Source organism: Bactrocera neohumeralis, unplaced genomic scaffold, assembly GCF_024586455.1.
Source record: "Bactrocera neohumeralis isolate Rockhampton unplaced genomic scaffold, APGP_CSIRO_Bneo_wtdbg2-racon-allhic-juicebox.fasta_v2 cluster09, whole genome shotgun sequence".
Classification (NCBI taxonomy): domain Eukaryota; kingdom Metazoa; phylum Arthropoda; class Insecta; order Diptera; family Tephritidae; genus Bactrocera; species Bactrocera neohumeralis.
In genome coordinates this window covers 6863302-6886642 of record NW_026089622.1, presented here as the reverse complement: position 1 = coordinate 6886642, position 23341 = coordinate 6863302, and the positions used below count along the sequence as shown (strand labels likewise).

Genomic DNA, 23341 nt, shown 5'->3' with positions numbered 1-23341 from the left:
ACAAATTTTACTAACAAAGAATTAAGACTGGAAACCTTATATGTGAAATAACTCCAACATGAAAATAATATTGAATTTATATTAAATAAAAGCGACAGTTTCTCAGTAATTAGCTTAAGTTCTGATGTAATAATAGTTGTCATAATTATAATCGTTTTAATAGCATTTTTACATAAAAATCGCCAAAAAGTATATTTGTCACCTGAATCTAGAGCAGAGGACGTGGTAAACGTGCGGAAAAGTCCTGTTTTTACAAATAACAACGACACACCCTACGAGCAACACCAATTGGGGACAATCGGTTTAAGAGGGGAAGAGTTAACACAATACTTGTTACTAATAAGTATCGACTTACAACTTTCGGCACGTGTGACCGAAATGCACCTGAAAGTGCATGGTCAGCGTCTGCACTCTGTTGTGCAGAATAAGAAACGAATCACGCCACGGATAATTATTTAGTTTAGAATTAGGTATAAATATTGTAATTTGGTTAAGGTAAGATTCAGTTTGATTACTCCAATAAAACTACGCGATAACGCTGCCCCAATGCAGCTCGCTAAAAAATTATATTTTTTTGGTTTTTTTAATAACCAAAAGCTTAACTTATATGTACTATATATACATATATGTACATACATATGTATGTACGTTGAAAAGAAACAGCACGTACAGTGAGTTTCATGTTAATAGCGCCAAAGTGTTCGAAATAGTCTTGGTATTATGTAGTTATTATAATGTATAAAAGTGCCGAGTGAAAAAAATTTAAGATGTAACCGTGAAGTGCCGCTATAAACTACCGCTTCTTGTGCCGTACTACAATAACTTATAGCAGGAACAGCGAAAAACGTAAACCCTAAGAGAGCGCAATGTAAGTGATCAGCGAAAAACATTCCACATTCTTCTTATTACACAATATACAACATAACTTATACGAATTAAAAGGGATTCAAGGTATTTTGGGTTTTAGCGGTAGCCCTTTATTTCACAAAAAAGGTGCGTGGAGTCCCTACGCGCGGATGAAGTTATACTTCTTAGTGATATTCCAAGAAATGCATATCATTTTGTATGAAAGAAAACTAGAAAACTTAAATTCACATTTTATAAATTTATTATAATTTATTATCTCCCCGAGCATGCCTTTGCCAACAAGTCGTCTTTTCGCGAAGATGGCAAAGGCTAAAAATCATAAATTGCACAACTTTCTGGTGCTTCTCGTAAAAATCTGCGTCGATATGTATTCACGATCATACGTATACATACATACATATTTACACATGTCTGTAGGCGAAGCTGCTACAGCGGCAAGGGGTGACAATCGGCGATCCATTGTAGATATATTTCTTTCGTGCATAACCAAACCATAATTCAGGACAACAGAAGGTTCTTATTTTATAATAACTCATTTTAAATATATAAAAGATTTACCTAAACATTATTATGATATTTTCGTGATGTCAATGGTGGTCTAGGAGGTAAGCGCTTCACAATTTACGACGAGCACGTAGGAGGTGCGTAGGTTCGAATACCAACGGAATTTATTTTTAATTGAATATGTATCTTATTTTATAATAACATGGATTTTAAATATATAAAAGATTTACCAAACATTATTATGATATTTTCGAAAATGATTCATACGAAATTTTGTACGAATGTAAGCAATTTCTGGTTTGCCGTCGGCATTTCAATTTCTCATGCTTCAATTTTTGCTTTCAACCAAGAAATCGCTTGTATGTATGTATGTACATATGTGCAATATATGCCTTTGCGTTTTGCCGTCGGCATTTCCATATTGACATGCAAAAGTAATTATGTATTTCATTGTTTCGTTTTGGCCCAATTTTGTATATTAAGACAAGTGTCAATGATTGCGCCAAAATCAAATATATTATATATTCATATGTAAACATGTTTTAAACTTTACATAAAATTGTAGTGTCAATAATTGCGCCAATTTTCATAAAGTTGGAAATTTTGCGCGAATAAGACGTGTGCGGGTTAAGTCGTGAATTTTACTTATATGTATTAATTAATTTGAAAGTGCCGAAAAATGCGAAACGAAATTTCAATAAATTTAAATAAATTTAAGTAAATTTACATGTATTTTCATTTATATTTAATTGTCAATGAATTTTTTAAAAATTATTGACTAGTTGTCCATTTTTTATTTTCTCACACATTTCAGCCGATTTTTGTAAAGAAATTTGACCCGCGTAGAAGCAAAATGCGAAACAATCATACATATGTACATATATTATGTCGTTTGCACATTTGTCTGCAAATGTTCTACAAAAGCATATTTCTATACTTAAAAAAAATTATTAGAACCATCGTACGTTTCTTATGTACATGCATAACCAAACCATACTTAAGTCAGCGCAAGCTAAGCGTCGATGGTGGTGCTGGTGGTAAGCGCTTGGAAATTCAAGATGATACCAGAGATCTCATGTTCGAATCTCGACAGAATAAATTTTTAATTTTTTGCTTTTAACATCGTATACTATACAAATAAATATTTTTCTTACTAATAGAAATTAAATTTATCACAGCAATATTATGTATATGTATATTGCTGTAATAAATTTAATTTCTATTAGTAAGAAAAATATTTATTTGTATAGTATGTATACGATTTTAAAAGGCATACATTTTCTATCCTATCTTGTGTATCTGCACATGCTCATATGAGTGTATGTATATGCATGTGCGCGTTCAGAAATTGAAATCATATTTTCATCACTTATCAATATAATTATTACATGTGCGCGCATTGACTTGCATGTTCATACATTCATATATACATATATGTACATATATTTGCATACATTGCCAAACAAATAATGCACAAAAATACATACGCGTACACGTAGGTGAAGCTGCTACAGCGGCAAGGGGTGACAATCGGCGGCCATTACTTTACTTATGCCATAGAACTTCTATTGCTACGAATATGGAGTTGAGAATTCGTAGAAATGAAACACAAAGGAAAGAAAAAGCAGTATAACTTCAATAATGAACAAGCATACAAACATACATATGCGCAGCAGCAGCAAGGAAAGAGGTAACAATCGGCGATCCATTGTATATTTCATTCATGCATAACCAAACCATAATTAGGACAACGGAATACAAGTGTCAATGGCGGTCTAGGTGGTAAGCGATTGGAAAGTGACGACGAGCACGTAGGAGGTGCGTAGGTTCGAATCCCAACAGAGTTGATTTTTTAATTGAATATGTCACCAACCAAAAATTGAATCATTCTTCTACAAAAACAACAACAGCATAAGCATGGAAACTTTGTGTTGTTGGTGGAAAAGCCGAGCTGTGCCGAAAGAAACGAACAAACGATCGCCGATTGTGTAACCGCTTCGCTTGCTGCTCGAACATCTTCGCAGACAAGGTTGCGTAGATTCATATTGAGCGAGGTTGCGCTTGAGCAAGGTTGTTGCGTAGATTCATTCATATTGAGCAAGGTTGCGCTTGAGCAAGGTTGCGTAGATTCATATTGAGCAAGGTTCAAGGTTGTGCAACCTGAATCTATCGCAACCTTTTCCGAACTCGTATAAGAAGTATAACTTCAATAAAGGTGAAACATTTTTAATTGCAAATTTTAAATTATTATTATTTTCGCAATTTTTCGATCCGTTTTTGCAATTATCGCAATTTTTGTCGATTTTTGTTCGGACTTTTTGCGATTAAATTACTTTATTGAGCTATTGCTCAGTTTGCGCTTTTTTGATTTGGCTCTTCGTTATTTAAGAATCGACATTTTTCGTTTTCGCCAATTGATTCTCAATATTAAATTATTCTGTGCCAAATAATTTTTTTCGTGAATTTTAATTCAACCAAAGCAAAATGAGCAAGCTAAAGACAACTCTCGCAAACCTGTCACGAAGTAAGGAGTTGACGGACTTAAAGTCGTTAAAGGTTGGTACGCAGCTCTCAAGTAATTCCTCAAGAAAAAAATACATTATTTCTCAAGTAATTTTGACAGCTGGTTACGCATTGTGAATGATCTACATTAGAAGAGCAAGAGAGAATAAAAAAAGAAAACAAACTTTGTGCGTAATATGTATGTATGTGTGTATGTGTATGGTAACATAAATATTTTCATTGAGATTTAAGAAATGTTGTTGATGATTGGTAGGTTTTATACAACATTTCAAAATAGAATATACTTCATAATAATGATTTCAATTAATTTAGGATGAATTTGACGATTACTTCGAATTTCCTTCAAGAAACAATTGTTGATTTGATGTTTCTTCGCAAAACCAGGTTTGCCATATTCACATTTTACTGAAAAAAGTATCAAAAATTAGTACTAGATTTCTTGAGAGCTGCGTTCTAGCACAAGTAAATTTATCGCAGGAAAGTTTCTTGATCGTTTCTTAAGCGTTTTTTTATATGAAGTTTTCACGTTTCTTGAGAGCTGCGTACTAAGCTTAAGGCGTCAAAGAACGGTTGCAAAAAGTAGAATTTTGCGTATTAAAACGGGCCTTCGCGAAAAGACTATGTCTTTAGATACAAATTGGAATGTCGTCTTGACATATTAAATTCACATAGTGAAAAATTAATGAAATGCCAATCGAAGATTGAAGAAATTGATGAAGACAACATGGCCCGAGGGGAGTTAGAGGACATAATAGTTGAAACGAAGCCCATAATAAAGTCAATTTTAGCGAAAAAATAAAACTTCACTTGCCGAAACATCTTTTGTAGCGTCTCCCATCTCAAGGCTCCCTAAAATGAATTTGCAGAAATTGAAGGGAGAATATTCAGAATTTAAAAATTTTATGAGTTTGTTTGAGAGCTTGGTTCATAATGATCGAAATATCTCAGATAATGAAAAATTTAACCAATTGGTTAATTGTCTATCTGGAGAGGCTTTTCAGATGTCGGATGAAAATTACCTGAAAGCGTTGGCATGTCTCAAAAAAGTTTATAATAATAAATTTTTGATATTTTTCAATACAATATCTAACATTTTTGAGCTGCCAACAATCCCAAGGCCATCCGCGCTTTCACTTCGTTCAATGATTGACGAAGTGTTAGCGGCATATGATTCATTGCTATCGCTGGGCTATCAGCGGAAGAAGCATCACACTCAAGACGAAGCCCATACCAACAAGCAGTAGGAGTCATGGGAAACAACAACATTTGGACAGAACCAAATCGGCGCTAGTTGCAGCAAATACGAGGCAGAATCTTTGTCATCAGTCCGAGGACCACTATTTAACTGCCTGCCCCACTTTCAAGGCGCTTCCGGTGCAGCAGAGGTACGAATTGTTGAAATCAGTGTCCTTATGCATAAATTGTTTACGTAAGGGTCGCACTGTCTCTAAGTGCAAAGCGGAAGGATGGATTGTATTTGGCAAATACGCCAGCAATTTAAATTCTCCTCCCAGATTACATAGCACATTATGCCAAGGTGAAGAAGACTTTACGTCAATAGATTCAGTAGTCCCAAAGTTTCGGCCTCTAAAAGAATTACCTTCAAATTCAAATGGCATTAAATTCACACAAGGGCAACAAGAGTGTGAAATTTTTTCGTAAATAAAACTCTAGTTTTGGCTTCAGGAAGGCTTAAAGTCCGAATGGTCTTTAAAGTTGATCGTAAGTTACTCGGTCGCTCAAATGAAACCGCAGTTCGGCGGTTTCAGACCCTGGAGAGGAGGACATTAAAAGATCCAGAACGTAAAATGTATCTGGACTTTATGAATGAATATAGAGGACTGCGTCATGTGAGGCCAACGAACAATAAGATCCCGAGTAAATCACACTACTTCATTCCGCATTAATACGTTTTAAAGCCCGAAAGCACAACAGCCAAATTAAGTGTTGTCTTTGATGCTTCGAGTCGATCTTCAACTCAAATTACGTTGAAAGAACTCTTGATGGTCCAATCTTCCAAGAAGAGTTATACTCAAGTCTTCTTCGTTTTCGCTTACATAGGTATGCACTAACAGCGGACATTACTAAAATGTAACGTCAAATAATTATGCATGAAGAAGACAGAAATAGTCAGCTTATTGTGTGGAGAGAGCATCCTTCTGAGCAAATTAAAATTTTTCGTCTTAACACCGTAACATACGGCACTGCGCCTGCTCCATTTCTCGCAACACAGTGTTTGTTGTAGTCAAAATATTAAACTCGGCCGGATTCACCATAACGAAATGGTTTTCGAACCGCCCTAAATTTTTCGACAGTGATTGCAATGAAAAGTTATTAAGCATTATTGACAAAAATTCCACTAAAATGTTAGGAATCCATTGGTTGCCGAAACAGGATTTCGTTCGATTTGTTTTAGATGAAAATTTTAATGATATGCGAGCTACTAAACGAAACATACTATCAGTTTCTGCTCGCCTTTTTAGTCCTCTTGGATTAGTGGGGTTAGTAATTACCATAGCATAAAGCTTATTGCAAGAGCTTTGGATCCAAAAACTAGACTGGGATGAGTCGACTCCATTGCGCCTTCACACTAGCTGGCAGAATTTTAAAGCCAACCTAATGCAGCTCTCATTTATAAGCATTCCTCGTTACGCTTCACCGATGCACATAGGAGCACTTTCCATCAAAAAAAGAAAATTACAAACTTCAGCGATGCTACTCAAAATTTTTTTGTTAGTACCTAAGTAACCGTTCTACAATGAACCGATTAAATGAATGACCTTCAGCCCGCTATATTGCCACACAAGTAGTCGGAACCTAGATTTCGTTCAGAACGCATGTGCTTATTCGCGAAACTGCGTGAAGTGAATTCTGGAAAATATTTTTTACGGATTCTGGACAACATGGTATGTGTTTAATATTGGTGATATAAAGATTAATTTAGTTAATGTATTATTTTGTTTTTTTCGGGAAAACAATGAATCATTAAAAAAACTATTTTTTTTCCTTTCTTATATGTGGCGTAGGTTTTTGTGGTATACACAACATTAAAAATACGCGGTAGACCACCTGTAAAAACATATACTGCAGTTTTCGTTTGCTTCACTTCAAAAGTAGTACATTTAGAATTAGTTTTCCTTACTTCTAATTCATTTATTTTCGCTCTTAATAGTTCATTGGACGTCGAGGAATGCCGGCGAAGATATTCAGCGACAGCGCTACCAACTTCGTTCATGCCGACCGCAAGCTGCGCGAGCTGAAACAGGCATTTCTTGCCCAATCAGCAGAAGTGAAGGGATTCGCCGCAGAAGAAGGATTCAGCTTCACCATTATACCTCCGAGGGCGCCGCACTTCGGCGGATTATGTGAAGCCGCGGTCAAGTCCGCCAAACACCACAAAGTTCGCGTAATCGACAACGCGCTACTTACCGGAGAAGAGCTGTCAACACTACTGGCCAGGATCTCAACGACGCACAGTGGGAGAAATGGTCTATCTAGCGGCGCTTTAGCGAAATTTTTAAATTCAGAATTCTCCAAATTTTGTTTGTTTTATTGAAAATGTATTTCCTAACGGGGTCTTTTCTGTTTTCGTTTTTGTTTTGTTCCAAATATTCTCATATCTGTGAGCTTTCGAATTTAACACATGTTTTAGCAAGTGCAATAATTACTATTTACCTATTTTTAAGTGCAATTTTTGTTGAACTGAAAAACTTAAATATAAAATTTTGTAATAAGATTTGTGACTTAATTATTATTATTTGGTATGTGTTAAATAAAAAAAGTCATTGTGGTCTGTTAATATATGTTTTAGATCTTTACAATGGAAAAAGAAATTGTCCTATATCAAAGTGTTTTTATACATATGTGTAACCAATGTTCCGTAGAAAATAAGTTTGGGGGATTCGATGGGATTCGATTCAATGTTTGCATAATTTGTTAAAATATGTTGTGGTCTACGTCTTGTCCAAAAATTGGCTGCAAGTATTTGAAAGTTACTGATTTTTTTTTCCTTTTTTAAATACTATGGCAGAGTCTAAACGCACGCTTTTTTTAATATGGCACAGTGAACCAGTACCAACAAAAAAAATTTCTAATGGTTGAAAATCATATATTTTCTAACGTCATTGATCGCTCAAAGTATAGTGAAGAGCAAACTCGCAAAATTCAAAAACAATTAAGAAATTTCATAAGCAAACTTGTAGAAAAGTGGAAAGAATGTTATAGGGTTATGTCAGTGTTCGAAGAGCGAAATAAGAAATGGTTGGATGAAAATATAATTTTTTCTAAGCCAACTGTTCATCACCGTATACAAAAACCTTTTTTAGACTGTACAATGAAAACTCAAAAAAAAAAATTGCATCAGTTGTTAACGAAACACTTAACCAAGAGTTAATGGTAGCGGCAAGCGTAAAAGCACAAACAGTGGAGAACGTAGAATCGTGGCTCGTGTCAGCTGCCACGACCTATCTTATGGGCGCGCAATGTAACTGCACAGTGAAAAACGCTACTCCTCTCTTTGACGTGGGATGACGTGAGAATTCACGACATTTGGATTTTGCCGTGGAAACGTGTCAGCTGATTGCTCTCTCACAACGCAGGGTTGCCAATATCGATATACTATAGTAATTATCAACTTTTATAATTCAATCTGTTCAATATGTTTCAATATGTTTGAAATTTTCATAAAATAACTCAAAATCAGAGTCGAATGCTATTATTTATAAATATGTAAACTATTTTTAATAGTTTGTTTTCAGTTTTGATATTTTATATTGTAAAAAATTGTAATTGAAAACAAAGATGTGCTCAAAACTATATATGCGTATTGAGCAATGGCAACATTGTTCAAATGTAAACAAGCGCCATTGAAACAAACGTCAAAAGAAAAATTTATTGAATTGATTGAAATACGTGCGTGAAAATAAACAAGCTATGGATGACGAGAAATTGATTGCTTTTGTTGAGCATAAAACCGAGTTGTTTAATAAGAGCAGTCCATATTACAAGCTGCAAACACGGCGCCATTGAAATAAACGTCAAAAGAAAAATTTATTGAATTGATTGAATTACGTGTGTGAAAATAAACAAGCTATGGATGACGAGAAATTGATTGCTTTGGTTGAGCATAAAACCGAGTTGTTTAATAAGAGCAGTCCATATTACAAGCTGCAAACACGGAAAGATGCCTTCTGGTCTGAAATCGGGAGGGAGTTGAACGCAAGTGATAAGTTGCTTTGTTATTTACAACTATTTATGTTGTTAGTAATAATATTTTATATTTATAAAGGAGAAATGTGTCGCCGTAGATGGGTGACACTCCCGGATCGCTACGGGAGGGAAGTACGGAAGGCTAACGCCCCCAGTGGCAGCGGGATGGAGTATCAAACACAGTGGCATTTGAAGTGAAGTGGCGATGAAGTTCCTCAAGCCACATATTGTACCACGGCCGTAAGTTTTAGTATACTAATTGAATATACATACTTGTATTTGAAATAAAAACTTAAATTTACAGGGTTAGGTTCTCACAAAATATTTGTGAAACTGTAGTCACCAATCAGGTTCATGAACATGCGCAGGAGGTGGAAGTGCCATCACCGCTATGGCCCTTATCACCTACTATAAGTCCAATTGAAATATTGCTGCAGTCGCCATCGCCTCCTATCGCCGTGGAGCCATCCCCGACTCCTTCCGTATCCACCTCGCTTCCCTCACCTTCCTGGAAGCGATCGAGTTGTTTAAAAATAAATGGTCAACACAACCAACTCAACAGATCCAACAACAACAATCAACAAGTCCGGCTGTGCAATCATTTAGCAATTTAATCGTGTCCATTTTAAATAAAATGGACGACGAAAAATAAACGAGGGCTATCGAGAAAATGCTGCAAGCTGCGTTTGAAGTGCAGAGAGGAGATTACTAATAACATGTTAAGTTAATTTAATATAGAATATATGTATAAATGAAGTATTTATTTTTAAATTATTATTTTAGTTTTATTAAAATTAATTAATTTGTTATGTAAATAATTCTGAACATATGCTTTTGTTTTTAATTAAATTAAATGAAAAAAATTATGAATTGAAAAAAAAATGGTATTTATTTCTAATAAGGTCCTCCAGGAGCATATGGTCCTCCTATAATAGACTCTAAATTGTTCTGGAATGGTACAGATTCCTTTATTTATAAAATAGTTAGCAAGTCTCTCCCGTAAGTTAAACGCATTTGAAGGACCTCTACGCACCGAAGTTGGCACTGGTCGCACAGAGTTGTTTTCATTTTCCCGGCGATACTCACCGGGTCCTTCCACTCGATCTACATAGTTCTCCGGACAATACCAGCGATTGTGGTCATTCAACATTATAAAATTGTGTAAGGCTATGCAAGCCAACACAATTTTTTCACAATTTTCTGGATTACATTCAATCGTTATTTTCAAAATTCTCCACCGAGCAGTCAATATACCAAAGAAATTTTCTATGACTATACGAGCGCGTGACAATCGATAATTGAAAATACGTTTCGTGTGTGCTAGATTAGCTCCAGGAAATGGGCGCATTAAATTATTTCGTAATGGGAATGCAGCATCTCCAACGAAAAAGTAAGGAAAAGGTTCCGGTGACACGTCAGACAGTGGCACAGGTGGTGGCAAAGGCAGAGTGTTTTGTAATAATGCATGGCCAAATGGAGTAAGTCGAAAGATTCCTGTATAAATAATAACAGAAATTCATTATACTATAATGTTAAACAATTTAATATACAGTACCTCCGTCACTTTGACTTCCATAGCTGCCAATACTAACTGCTCTGAACGTAAGTATATTTCGCATCACTTACAGCCCTCAAAACGATGCTAAAGAATTTTTTATAATTGTATAAACATCGAATTAGAATTGGCCGGGCACTTAATAGCAACGTGCTTACCATCAATTTCACCGACACAATTCGGAATGTTCCACATATTACAAAAATCGTTTGCAATGTCCTTGTATTGAGACTCTGTTGGCTTGCTAACATAAATTAGGGAAAGTAGCTGCCAGATTACTTTACACGTCTCTAATATGATTTCGCGTACTGTTGACTTTCCTACCTTATAGCTCCATGCAATGCTCTGCACCGACACACCTTGTGACAAATAGCTAACAATTGTAAGAGAAGTACATATGTATATACATGCATACGTATACGAGTATTAATTTGCAAAACACAACAAATCAACTTACAGTAATACCAACGAGAGCCTTTCTTCTTCTTCAAGGATTTCCATACCAAATTAAGAAACAAATTATAGACGTCCGGCGGCATCCTTGTATGCAAAAAAAGTTGTTCTGGTTCGCGGTTTTTCATTACCAGAAAAGTTTTTATCTGGTAACCGCAAACGCCCCAGATTTTATTGATTGGGCGAATTTTGTACCTTCTCTTTCGTTTTTTGTTTCTATACTGTTTATATAAACTATATAAAGAGTACAATTCGCACAAATTTAAAAACATTTCACTACTATTGTCCACTTCCATATTGGTGCTGACACAATTTTAGAATTGTATGAAATGTCAAACAAATGAAATGTAAACAAAAGAGAACAGCTTATTTTTGCGTTTTTGCCGCGTTTTTCACTGTGCATACATTTTGCCGATGAGGAAGGTAAAGGAAGGAAGGCAGTAGCGTTTTTGACTGGCTGTGCTTTAAGTCTTTACAAAGCTGGAAAAAGAAATGCTTCACATGTTGTTTCAAAATGGTTTAAAGAAAGTTCGACTGCTTCGAAAATGCTTAAGTCTGTAAGCTCTGAACAAAAAACCCCAATTCCGTATACACCTGAGGAAGCTTTATCTCTTTATATAGATGGCGGATACTCAAAAAGGTCGTACAAAATAATGCAATATGGTGCCAAAGAGCGAAACTGCAATATTTATCCAAGCTACGATATTTTACTTAAGGCTAAAACAGAGTGTTACCCCAGTGGCATACACGTAACTGAACTTTCAGCGGAAGTTGCCCTGCAAAGTCTTGTAGACCATACTGTTGCACGTATAGTACAAGGATTTTCCAAATCTTTTGAAGGTGTTATGACTGCAGGCAATATTAATGGCAGCATAAAAGCAATATTTAAATGGGGCTGTGACGGCAGCAGTGGTCACTCCACTTACCGTCACCGTTTTAGTGCTTCTGATGGTGAAATAACTGATGAGTATTTATTTGCTGTGTGTATTGTACCTTTACAAATTAAAAAAGGAGACGCTGTTCTATGGCAAAATATCAGGCCTGCTGCAACTCGGTTCTGTAGACCCATTACAATAATTTTTGAAAAAGAGACAGCGGAGTTAGTTAAGGTTGAGATAGGTAATATTAAAAGGCAAATTGTAAGCATTGTTCCGACAAAGTTGAGGTTTTTCGAAGTAGTACATGAATTCCATTTAACAATGATTGATGGGAAAGTTTTTAACACTTTAGCGGGCTCATCATCGCAGGCCTGTGGAATTTGTGGAGCAACACCAAAATTCATGAATAATCTAAATAATGTTCAATTGACACAACCACAGGGGCACTTGTACGAGTACGGATTGTCAACACTCCATGCTTGGATACAGTGCTTTGAGTGTATAATTCATATCGCCTATAGAATACCCATACAAAATTTGCAAATTCGTGGAGAACATAAAGAAATCGCTCAGCAAACCAAAAGAAAGATTCAACTTGAGCTAAAAGAAAAAATGTTTGTCGGTTCTATCGACACTGAAAATCCCCACAGACAGCTGGGACCCTATTCTGGTAAACATATGCACCGCAGCATTACCGGAAAACTCGTTACTTCTATGGGAGCAATCGCTCTCATCACGAAAAAAGTGCCCAAAGTGGCAACAAATGAAAGATTTTCTCACCACCCAATATGAAATTGCGGAAAGGTTAGAAGAAAAAATAATCAAAAGTAAGAACACTAAATACGACCAAAATGGAAGCTTAAATAGACCCCAAGCTAGAAGCAATAAACATTTAAACAAAAGCTTTTACAACACGCAAACGTTCACATCAGAACAAAGAAAACAAACGTCATGCGAACTATGTAAAAGAGGGCATAAACTTAAATCTTGCGAGAGGTTTAAAAACTTAAAAGTTAACGAACGAAATAATTTTGTCAGGTCAAAAAGACTTTGCACAAATTGCCGGTCACATGCGCATACATATACAAATTGCAAAAGAAAATTCAATTGTTTATATTGTCAAAAACGACATCATTCAATGCTTCATACAGCACATATCCAATCTCACTCCAAAGAAGCGGTTTTACAAAAAGAACCACGGGCTTAGTTGCAAAAGCAAATCCCGAAGTCCACAATTTTAAAAATTGCCAAGAGACACCACGTTGCTCAAAGGCACAAAAAGTTCAAACGCTGCACAGCGAAACACAAAGTGGACTAGTTACAGAACTAATTCCCACCATGCCAACTAAAGTTGAGTATAATACAAACAGATACCTTAATTCACAATTAAGGAAATTTCGAATGTTAAGGAAACTGCCGCCTATAACAAACAAAACTCCAGAAGATCAGTATTGTGAAGACTTCTCTAAAGCCACAACTACTCGATCAAATAATGGCCAGTACATCGTACGACAACCAATAGAGCCACAATTTTCCAATACCCCACATAAAGGTAGAAAAAGCAAGGTTCGTAACCTTTCGACCCCGCAGGATGGCTTTCGCCAATAATGATACAAAAATCCTGCTTAAAAATTTCAAACTATGTGGCGCGGCACTAAACGTCAAATTAATGCAAACGTACTTAAACAGAAAATATAACAAAATGTTTCCAAAAGTAAGAAAAAAAAAAAATTGCTCTTCATACAATATTGCCCCACAGAGGCTTAAATTTTCAAATAAATGAAATCTCAAAAACGTTAAGGGATCACTATATTCCCTATGCGATACATTGACGCACCTGCTCTTAAGCTAAGGTCGCACTATCCAACCGCTTCTCATATGGGTGGGTTATGGGAATCAGCTATACAAAGCATCAACTTAATTATGAAGAATTTTTTACTTTATGAATAGAAGCCGATCTCCATTCGCGGCCATTCTCTCGCAAGATCCCTCTAATTTCATAGTCCTAAATCTAGGGCTAAGGAGTACCCACTCTGGCCACATCTGAGCCAGGCATGGCGTTACTATCCTTTATAAGCCGATAACTAGAAAAGGCAAATAAAAAACAACCGGTATAACATACCGATGAAATAAGAAATTTTAAATAACCGCTAATGAAATTAATACAAGCAAACAACGCATACACTTGTTTGCCATAATAATGAGTCGTCAAAAAAGCAAAATCAAATAAACCCGCAAAATAAAGTTTCTTCTCTTAAGCACCTACCCGCATATTAAAAAGCACATTCTAATACATGTGGTATGTTTCGAACCAAAATCCGTTCCCTACACACACGGATAAATATGAGTAGATTACAACTCTATCAAGAAATACTTCTGCTGTCAGAACGTATTCCGCGCTTCGGCTAATCTACCAGAAGTTTGCCGAAATAAATGCAACAGCATATACATATGCAATACTAGGCAAAATATTCGCCTAGGGGGCCCAGGATGTTTAAATGAGTTAAGCATCCACCCACTCTACCTGGGTAAACTGGCGCATCTTAATAAGACAGCTTAAATCACCACAGCTGATGACACCAACACAACTCACCATACCCACTCTTCAAAAAGGATGGACAAGGAGAAAGCAGACACAATTCGTTCTACACAAGCCGCCCAGCCACAATCGTTTCTTACTTTCACTGCGTCGCGATAACACCTCACGCTACTCTCCCTTAATCATAAAAGTCAATCACAATTCACGTCAACTTTCGCCAGCATCTACAATCAACAACATTGCTCATCAACATTCATCAAGATATTTGATTCTACGCGCCACATCGACATCTTCTACAATCGCTCAGCGGTCCGGTTGGCAAATCATATCCACTCGCTCCGTACATTCGGCTTTCGACTATAACTTTATATTTTGTAAACATAAGTACGTCTTAAGTAAACAATAAATTAAAATTAGTATACATTTAAAACGTGTGAGCATCTGTATTTAAGTGCGAAAGTGTGCGAAAGTGGTTAGTATTATTATCAAAGTAAACAGGTATATTGGTGGACATTCCCACGAAAGGATCAGGCAATACAAACACTGGGAATACTGCAAGAATATTTTTCCAGCATCCAATTTTAGCCTCTACAGTAACTGGCGTAAAAGTAGAACTTATAAAAAGATTTGGTATAATTTTGCGTACTATATCATGTGGGTATGCAGTTAACATAGAGGCTTTTCGCATATATGCTTGGAATACAGCAGAATTATTTGTTTCCGAATATCCTTGGTTTTATATGCCTCCATCTGTACATAAAATATTAATACACGGAGCAGTTATTATTGAAAAAGTTTCGCTACCAATAGGAATGATGTCAGAAGAGGCACTTGAGGCAAGAAATAAAGAGTTTCGCAGTTGTAGACTACACCATACGCGAAAAAACTCAAGGTTGAATACAATGGAAGACTTAATACACACTCTTTTTGTTTCTTCAGATCCTATTATTACATCTAAGTCTAAAAGCACCTCCAAGTACTCCAAAAATCACATTGAAATAGATGATGAGGTCAAAAACCTTCTTTTACATATAAATGATCTACCTGACGGCAGTAATTCTGAGAGCTCCGACTCTGAATCGTTTTTTTTTCTAATAAAACATAAAAACATATACATAAATAAATAATTATCACATATTTTTAGAACAATGTAATGCATGTTTTCATTGTATTTAAGAAGCTATTAAGAAAACGCCGCTAGATTGACCATTTCTCCCACGGTGCCCCGAGGACAACGTTCCGCCGCAGCAGTGGGTAATAAGACGCGTCGTCGCATCCGTCGAAGGGCAAGACGGCAAGGCGCAAGTTGCAGACGTGGCAACGAACGCGAGCACAATTAAGCGCCCCATACGCAAACTAGCATTACTTCCAATGGACGTTGAAGGAACCTGATTCTTTCAAGGTGGCCGGTGTTGCGTCAAGCGACATCTTTTGTAAACCTAAAACTAAATTAAAAAAATGAAATGTCAAAATATTAGAAATTGAATTTGTAAATATTGAATTGTAATACATAACATACTTACCTTAATAATATATTTATATTTTCTTAATTTATTACTTGCCTTATGTTAATAAAAAATGCGAGACATTTTTTGCAATTAACTGAAATAATATTTAATACCGAATTTAAATGTTAATTCAAAGATTAATACAAATGTTAAATAAAAGGTTAATTGAAAAATCTAGCCTCAACTGCACCCTCTGAACGTTATCGACTTCTTCTTTGCCAAATAGACTAATTGCTCCCGGTTTCCCAATTGGACCAATCAGAATGCGCCACGTCAGTTCATACGTAAGCAAGTAGGACTTAAAATAATTGCTCCCGCTTTGCTTATTAGACCAATCACAACGCGCCAGATCAGTTCATACGTAAGCAAGTAAGACTTACGAGGATTAAGTGAGTCATGCTGCCAGATCGTTCGTAACACTCCCCCCCGGTATATCCCGCTGATTAGGGTTTACCGAATTAATCACATCTAGAACGGCTATTTTGGCGGCAGGTCTCTTCTGACCTTTCCATCATCACTCTTTCGTACTTGGATCACTTCGCCTTTAGGCCAGCAGTTCCGTGGGTTACTAGGACTAACTATGTACGCTACATCACCGACTGGTTGCTGCGATGTTTGACAGTCACGCCGCAATAAAATGTTCTTCGTAACTGGCTTAACTCCACTGGAGCTACCTAACAAGAAGTGGTTAGGAGTGAGTGCTTCTTCCTCTTCCTGGTCGATGGGTATATAAGTTAATGGCCGAGAGTTAACCGTCATTTCCGGTTCTATTATGACCGCACCAAGGAGCTCATCACTGGGGTGGCTAGTTGTCAAAATTTGTTTAAGCACCTGCTTTACTGACCGAATTCACAGTTCCCACGCTCCGCCCAATTGTGGCGAAGCGGGTGGTATAAAACGCCAGTTGGTTGCAGCAGAAGTAAAGGTTCTTGTTATATGATTTTTATCTATCAGTTCAAATGCTAACTTCAACTCTTTCTGAGCACCTTTAAAGTTTGTATCGTTATCTCTCCATATTTCTACCGGACTACCTCGGCGAGCCATAAAATTACGTACACCTAGAGTGCAGGAGTCTGTAGAGAGCGAGTATGTGATTTCGAGATGCACTGCTCGATTGTTAGGCAGGTAGATAACACTCCGTATTTCTTTTCGGTGCTTATTTTGACCGTAACCAGGAGTGGATCAAAGTAGTCAACGCCTTAATAGGAGAACTGTCGACTAAATGCTCAGGTCCGGAATGTGGGCAAAGAGGCCATCATAGGTGGCCGAGGTTGAGATTTTCTGTTTTTACAATGCTGACAAATACGTTGAATCTTTTTAGCCACTGTTCGTAGTATTATGATCCAATAGAATTGCCTTATCTCATTCACCACTGTTTCCAAAATTCATGATAATACCTTACATGGAAGTGGTTAATGATAAGGTACGTAATATGATGATCTGAGGGCAATAATACTTGATCTGGTCGCCCTGCTATCTTAACTCGACCATTTATTCTCAAAACGCCGTGATCATCCAGATAAGGTTCAGAATATTGCTGGATTTGTCAATTGACTTTCCGGCTTCTAGAGATGCGATCGAGTCTCCGCAGTTGCCGTGTTGAGCTTTTCTCCAAAGATTAAATTCCGCTTTACGAAAATCTTCAGTAGTTGGTCCATTACCAACAGGTTGATTATTTCGAATAATGCTTAGCCAGACCAGAACACAATACATTGTCATAGCTGTTGCACGAAGTAGACGGTTCCAAGTTAAAAAGCGCAGTGGTTCTGGTCCTACCTGATGCTGTTTTGAGGTTGGGTGATGAAAGCAAGTAAACTGTGGACGCAGTTCTTCATTTGCAATGCATTGCAATTCGTCAGACATAAGTTCGCATATAGCATCTTAGAATTCTTAGACTCTCTACTTTCGCAATTAGTTTGAGCCATCTTAGCCACTTGGCAAATTGGTGATTGGAACATCCCAGTCGCATCCAGCTCTCCATATCTCTTGTAGGACAACCTTTGCGTATATTACATGAAAACTGATGAGTCCAAGAGGATCGTAAATAGTCATGACCAAATTCAAAGCCTCGCGCTTACGAGGCCGCCTTTGATGAAAAAGTATGTCAAAATCTCTATTCTTAGCGAACACGCGAAATGCGAAATGGTCCCTGGACGTAATCCACCACATGCCTAAAACCTTTTCAGTAGGCAGTTCAAGGTCAAGATCAAGTGATAGCTCATCGAGGGGATCCTCATTTATGGCAAATAATATCCGACTCGAAGTGGACAAAAAATTTCTTAAATGAAAGTCTCCAAGTGCATAGACATAACGAACGTCTTGAGCTAATTTAATAGCTTCTTCTTCGGTGTCCACACTTACCAACATATCGTCTACGTAGTGATTTTCGGTAATGCACTTTGAAGCAAGAGGAAATTTTTCTTGAAAATCTTTCGCGTTCATATTTTTTACATATTGCGCGTAGCTTGGTGAACATGTGGCCGCAAACGTCATCACTGCCATTGCAAATATAGTCGGCTTATTAGCATTTGGTTCATACTAAAGAAAATGTAGGAAGTTTTGGTCTTCTTGTCGTACTTGGTGAAACATTTCAACTATATCAGCTCTCACAGCAATTCTCTTTTGTCGAAGCTTAAAGAGCATCGGGTGTAGAGGAGTTGTTAGGTCTGGACCTTTCATCAGCAACTGTTTAGGGACACTCCATTTACCTTAGCAGCTGCGTCCCAGACTAGTCTAACCTTTCCTGATTTATTGGGATTGGTAACTGCGAAAATCGGCAAATACCAATATTTTTTGACGGCGTAGTCGAGGGGTCCTAAACGTCTGATATACCCCTTTTGAGTTAATATAATAGCGTATCTTTGTGTGAAGAGTTTCAGCCAGATCGTGGTCTCGTTGCATCCTTTTCCGTAGGCAATTCGCCCGAAATAAGGCCATGGATAAGCTATCGGGGATTTCAATGTCCGGGTGCTTCCACAGTAAGCTGGTCTCGAAACGGTTTCCAGTGCGAACGGTGAATTTTTGTAGTTGCTCCAAAGCAACCTCATCCTCCTTAGACATTAAGGCAACAGGCTTGGTTTACACACTTAAGTTGTCGAGGCAAATGTATGCTTTGGTGATTTCAAGCAATTCAGCTTGAGCAGAGTAATCACAGATGTCATAAACGTGGTGTATAGGATCGGTACCGGCTTTATGCATCAACCCTTTCATGGTCCAACCTAATTTAGACTTTTCTGCAATCGGCCCATTTTCTCCCCCATATATGGATTTTATTGGAGATCCACGAGCCGCGTTATTTAAGCCTATCAGCAGTTGTGGAGTGGCGTTTGAATAGGAGTGCAATGACAATCCTTTCAAATGTTTGAACTGTAATCGTAGTTTGTTAGCGTCAAGCGATTGAGTAGACAACTGGAGTTTCTTGACAGAGCGAACACCTTTAAGTGGAAATTACCTATGCCCATTTAGAGTTGATATAGTCAGGTCGGCTACGACAGACTCGTTTTCGTACAGATGTGTGTCGCCAGTCCAACGCAGGCAAAGTGGTTGTGGTGTTCCTCTTACATTCATCATCCATCATCTATGAAGGAGTACGTTGATACACTTTTCTGACCAGAATGTATGACTATTGGTAGTATTCGAAACAGTGTGCTTGCCCCTGTTGCTATATGCGCACTAATGTTGGCAGAATTCTCTTGGGCTATTATTTTGACATTATTTAGCGCTTTCGTAGCTACAGTTTGATCGTATTCCGAGTTGTGTAAAAGTGGATGATGACTGCGTGTGCATCCGTTAACGCCGCAAGGTTTGACCCAATTACATCTATTCATCGAATGAGTTTTCAAACATCGACGACATAATTTTGGTTTACGAACAACTTGCCACCTTTGACTTCGTGACATTATCTTGGAAGAGGCACTATTAAAGACTTCACTACAAGTTCTATCGCAAACGATACATCTAAAATGATGATTAAGTGCCCCCCCTTTGCGCTCACGTATTGGATCTTTTGAAACGAAAACGCAGTTGGCAACTTGAGCCAACTGAAAGAGCCAATAACTGAAGTTTTGTAGATTGCATGCTGTTAGGCTCCGCTTACGCATTCCCCAATTCGCTGGTAAAAGCCCAAGTAATTTCGAAACCAACCGCTGCACAGTGGTCGGGCTTGTATGGAGCCGCGGCCATAAATATTTCTCGTTGAGAAATCGTTATAAACTTTTCTCCAAAAATCTAAAAAAATATTTTGAACATATTGTAAAAAAATTGGCTGCATCGGACGACTATATCTTATAGCTCGCATAGCACCGTAGCAAGGCTTATAAGGCGATGGTGCGCAAAAATACTTCCAGTAGAGTTGCAGTGCTAAAATTTCATTACTGGCATGTATTTAAATGAATTTTATTTTTTTTTTAATGTAAAAAACGTTAACAAATATCTTCTTATAAATCAAATGTAGGTGACAAAAATTTAGAGTTGTCCCTCTTTGGTAGTTTTCTCTGACCTGATATAAAAGCGTCTGAATGCAAAAGAAGTGTATTGATTAAATCCGTATTTGTCAATATGCGAGACATCTTCCGAGTATGTTGCAACCGGCACTTCTTTATTTCTTTGTTGTTGGACTCCGCAGCTTCCTCTGAGAGCTCTCCAATCGACAACAAAGCGTGCTCTATCACCTTCTCACCGTGAATTAAAATTTTATGCACTGATGCTGGAAGATAGTACCATGGATATAGTTTTATCAACTGCTTAACAGTATCCAATGCATAGGTTTCAAATTTTTTAAAGCATTAATAGAATATCCTGAGGCTAAAGCTTGCAATATCGTTGCACATCGGGTTATAACTGATTCATCAATGCCTGTAATAGCAGATGCTAAACTCGGGTTACTAAAAAATTTCCTGGCTGTATTTTCATCGTTGGAATTTCCTCTGCCTCCGTCTCTTGGCTTATCAACAATTATTCCCATTTTATCGCGAAATTCCTCTTGGACTTGTTCTTTCCTTTGCAGTACTTTAAGCTTTTGTTATGCTGATCTTGCTTGCCACATTTTTATTTCCAATTTGTATGAAATGTGCAAAAAGTACTCAAAAAGCGTATGTAAGAATGAAGTGGTGAAAAACCGAATTCAAAATACTTTTTCTCAACTTTTTTTGTAAGACATTTTTCTAAATCATTCATTTCGGTGGGTTTTGCACCGCATATAAAGCATTTCATAGACGACGTATTGCTTAACGCGTTGCACACTTTACCATCTATCATAGTAAGTTGCAGGCTATGATTTATGAATAATTTTTTATTGGGAATTTGAAATTCGGTTGGCATTAAGTTCGCTATTTTATTTTTAAAGTGCAGTTCTTCCTCAAGGGATACTGTGGCGGTCTCCTTTTTGAATTGAAGTCTGACTGGCTTACAATAGCGTGTAGATGATGGTCTAGGATTTTTCCATATTATTTTGGAGTCACTTTCAGTAATAAGCTGAAGTGGGACGTACGATGTTAAGAATAGACATCTATCATCGTCATTACAGTTAGAAAACTTTTGTTTGTATTCACTGTGCCCAGTACTGCCATCAAACCCCCATTTTCCAATTAATGTTAATGTGTTCTCCGTTCCTTCAAGACAATTTTCAATTACAGTTCTTTGGAGCTGTAAAATACTAGAAGCGGTGTTGTCTAGTAAACTTTGCAGCTCGACTTCTGCATATGTTTCAGCTACTGTTATGTCATTTGGATATCTTGATGTTTTAAAGTTGAGAATTTTTTCGTAGCTTGGCAATATATTGCAAGACACTTCACTATTCATAAATTCACGAATGAGCAAGTATTGGTGTTTCGTTATTCCAGTGTCCATTAAAAGCGATAAAACCTTGTCAATATTTGCTTCGGTTGACTTCAGGATTGGTAGAAAATCGGATGAGCGCAAAACAGAAGCTGCAAACTCATCTTGTTTTTCTATCAGCGCTATTCGACGACGTTTCGTTCTTTTTGAGGACTCAGAAAAATCAATTGTGGGACGTCCGCGTGCAGCACTTGAAAAACTTTGTTCAGGAACACAAGCAGGCTCAATTACAATTGTTTCGACAGTGTTCAACCAAGGGGATTGATATCGAACAATTGAAATCTACAACGATTGTATTTAGTCCAATAAGCAATAATTTTTTTTCAAATGTAACCAATACAAACGTTAAGTTTTCTCATCTCTACTGCGTAGCCTTTGTTTTTAATGCTTTGTTCTAGCAAACCAATGACACTTCGAGTTCGAATACATATGTACTACTGAATTCGGTTGTTAAACTTTTGAAGCGTGTCATTTTGAAATTGTGTATGCATTGAGCAACAGGTGTATAGTGAAAATGGCAACTAACAATAGTAGTAAATTTGAAGTGTTGAGTGCTTCATCAGTGTCCCGGTAAGTATTTTATGATATAACTAAAATATAACTACGTATGTTTAAAATATCCCAGGCTTCCATATGATATGCAAACAAAGTATTTTGAAAATCTGGTTAATGAAATGGAGTCCGAGGATGAGGAAATGATAACGGACAATGCTCTGAGTGCTGTACCTGATGAAGATGATATGCAATTAGAAGTTATCGAATTAAATGACAATGCTTCTGAGACAGAAATGGTGGCACATCCAGTGGAACCGGGTCACGGAGGTGACTCGGAAAATAATTTGGAGTCTGATGATGAAATGGAAGTAGTAGATATGCCAACCATTGATGAAGAAAGCTATTTTCTTGGTAAAGACGGGACCAAATGAAAAAGAAGCCCGCCTGGATTTCAGCGCTATCGGCAACAAAACATATTCCGTGAAAGTCGTTTTATAGGTCCCAATCCAAACACTAAAAATATGAGCATATTTGACACATTTCACGCTATAATGCATCCGACAATACAGACAATTGTTTGCCGAAATACGAACAAAAGAGGCAAGGCTGAGTACGAAAAACTAGAAGAGAGTGAAAGCGCTAGCAGTGCAAGGTAAGTTAACATTATAATTATTATGGCCTTTCTATCCGCATGCAGAAATATGTTTGACGTCATCTTTAGAAAATATATTTGGGAAGATGTATCAGAAGAGGAGCTTAACACATTCTATGGTATACTAATAGCTATTGGTAGTCATAATGCCAGCAATGAGAAACTTGAAGCACTTTGGCAAAAAAATGCATTTCCTTTGTATCGGGCAGCTATGTCAGTGAAACGTTTCAAGCTAATTTTAAGATTTATTCGTTTTGATCAACAAAATACTAGAGAGCAGCGATCTTTAACAGACAAAGCTGCACCAATTTCCGAAATTTTCGA

General features: G+C 37.1%; 2 long non-coding RNA genes across 2 annotated transcripts; one reads left to right on the top strand and one right to left on the bottom strand.

Annotated features, from left to right (window-relative positions):
• Positions 1 to 8761: 8761 nt before the first annotated feature.
• LOC126764514 (uncharacterized) lies at positions 8762 to 9922 on the top strand. The gene is made up of 3 exons (XR_007668023.1): positions 8762 to 9115; positions 9182 to 9342; positions 9407 to 9922. It is a non-coding gene; the product is annotated as an uncharacterized LOC126764514 (long non-coding RNA).
• A 4-nt stretch (positions 9923 to 9926) lies between these two features.
• Positions 9927 to 11021, bottom strand: LOC126764531 (uncharacterized). Its single transcript, XR_007668050.1, has 3 exons — positions 10816 to 11021; positions 10658 to 10744; positions 9927 to 10596 (listed from the first exon to the last, which is right to left on the bottom strand). It is a non-coding gene; the product is annotated as an uncharacterized LOC126764531 (long non-coding RNA).
• Between the last annotated feature and the right edge of the window lie 12320 nt (positions 11022 to 23341).